Raw genomic sequence first — 2268 nt, 5'->3', positions numbered from 1 at the left:
AGTTTCCAATTACCCAGAGCCTGAAGGGCCAGGACTATACCCCAGCACGTGCAAGAGACCCTGAGCTGAAAAAAATAAATAAAGGTGAATAAATAAACAGTATATATTTTATTTTATATGATCTTACACATAAAGTCAATTGTCCTGAGGCAATAATTACCCCAGGGCCGCCCACCTTTAGTGCCTTCTACCGGTGGTGGGGTCCAGTCCAGGCCCTGGGCCTACATTCCAAAGGCCCAGGTCCACCTCCCTAGAAAACTGCCACTGAGCTTTCTAGAGGAGACACAAGCCACCCAGGGCTGGCCCAGCGTCTTGCAAAAGGGTCAGTGGGAATTCTGCGTCTCATCAAATACTGCTGGGCCACAGAATTTTATTTGAAAATAATTTTAATTAGCCGGAAACTAGGAGTTTAATAAATGGAAAACAGAGAACTTTCCAAGGCCACAGCTGGAAAACACTCACTTAAAAAAAAAATTCCGCCTGGCTTCCCAGCGCAGCAGAGCACCCGAACACAGGCCCGATTGCCAGAGGAATCCACAAGGAAAACAAAGCTTATTTTTAGAGAAATATTTTAAACTTGGTTTTGGTGAGCTCAGGAGTTTTCTGGTCTGTCTCGAGTCCTTAATATCTTTCCTATTTCAGAACTGCCTCTCCTGGCACCAGGTCACCGATCTGACAACTGCTATTTCTGCCCAGATGAAAATAAGCGGCCCCGCCCCCTGCCCAGAGGATGAATTGTTTCTAAAAATGTCCCAGCGCACAGCAAGTGGCCTGGAAGGCCTGTCCTTGGCAGGTGAGACCAGCAATGTAGGTGGGTCTGGGCTCCTGAAGTCCGCCTTCCACCCTGCCCTCCCCCATCAGCCACCCAGCAGGAAGTGGATGGCAGGCTGGCAGTCATTTCCTGGTTTTGAAAGCAGTTTTTAACTTGAAAGAGACCTCTAAGAAGGACTGCTTTTCCTCGGTAGGTGTTAGTCATACTGCCCCCCACCCCAACAAATAGTCACCCCTGCTGCAGCTACAGACTCCTCCAGACCCAAACACACAGCTGTGCTTACAGCTCCCAACTACCCTGGACCCCTACATCTACCCCCATAGCGGCCGCCACACCCAAACCACAGACACCCACAAACAGCAATACGCACACGTAAACTTACACACTTGCACCTGAATACACTCAGCCTTTACACACACCCACACCCAGACCCAAACATACAGGGACACCCACAGACCTCCACATCCCAGTGCTCCACATAATCTACCACACAGCAACACCCCCTCCCCCAAACCACACTACACAGATCCACACACACCTCTCCACAGACCAGCCCTTCATCTCAGACACCCTCACACCCTGCAGATTGATATTTATGGACATAAACACACAGAGCCAGCAGCCACTGACCCCCTGACAGAGCCCCAAACACAGCCTCAATGCCCACAAATATTTGTGTACCTTCATACAAGGACACACACAAACATGCTTCTCACATAGGCACCCAGACAGGCACCCTTCCAGAGACCACCCTCTGTACACACAGACAGCTGACGAGCACACACGCACTTTCAAGGTCCTGCACACTGTCAGGAAGGTTGGGAGAAGAGGTGCAGTACTCAGCAGCTCCAGCTTTCTTCCTGCAGGGCTTGGCCTGGGCCAGGCCTGTGCAGCCTCTGGGCCTTGGCCCCACACCTTCCTCCTTGCCTTCCCCCTTTCCCTCCTCCCTCCTGGGTCTTGCTGGCAGCTTTGAGCTGAGACTGCCCTGGATGCCTACATCCTCTGAGAGAGAGCGAAGAAAAGAAGAAATACAGCTGGGCACCAGTGGTGGCTCATACCAGTAATCCTAGCTACTCAGAAGGGTGAGATGTGAAAATCACCATTGAAAAGCAGCCTAGGTAGAAAGTCTGAGACTCTTCCTGCCAATTAATCACCCCCCCACCCCAAAAAAAAGCTAGAAGTGGAGTTGTGGCTCAAGTGGTAGAGCACTAACTTTGAGTAAAAGCTCAAGGACAGTGCCTAGGCCCTGAGTTCAAGCCCCAGTACCAGTACCCACGCGCTTGCATACAGCACATAAAGGTGACATGAGTGGAGAATGGGGAGCGGCTATGGGCCACTGATGGGAGATAAACCAGACTAGCCTCAGCCCAGCAGTTGGCCAGCCTGCAAGGGCTTGTGTAGAGAGCCAACTTCCGGTTTCAAGAAAGCTAGGTAAGAGTCACTTCTGCCCTCACTTGTCACCAGCAGCAAAGCTGGAGGACAGTGGATGTCAGAGG

The sequence above is a fragment of the Dipodomys spectabilis genome, unplaced genomic scaffold (genome assembly GCF_019054845.1).
Source record: "Dipodomys spectabilis isolate Male_0828 unplaced genomic scaffold, ASM1905484v1 ptg000026l, whole genome shotgun sequence".
NCBI lineage: Eukaryota > Metazoa > Chordata > Mammalia > Rodentia > Heteromyidae > Dipodomys > Dipodomys spectabilis.
This window is presented reverse-complemented; position numbering follows the sequence as displayed.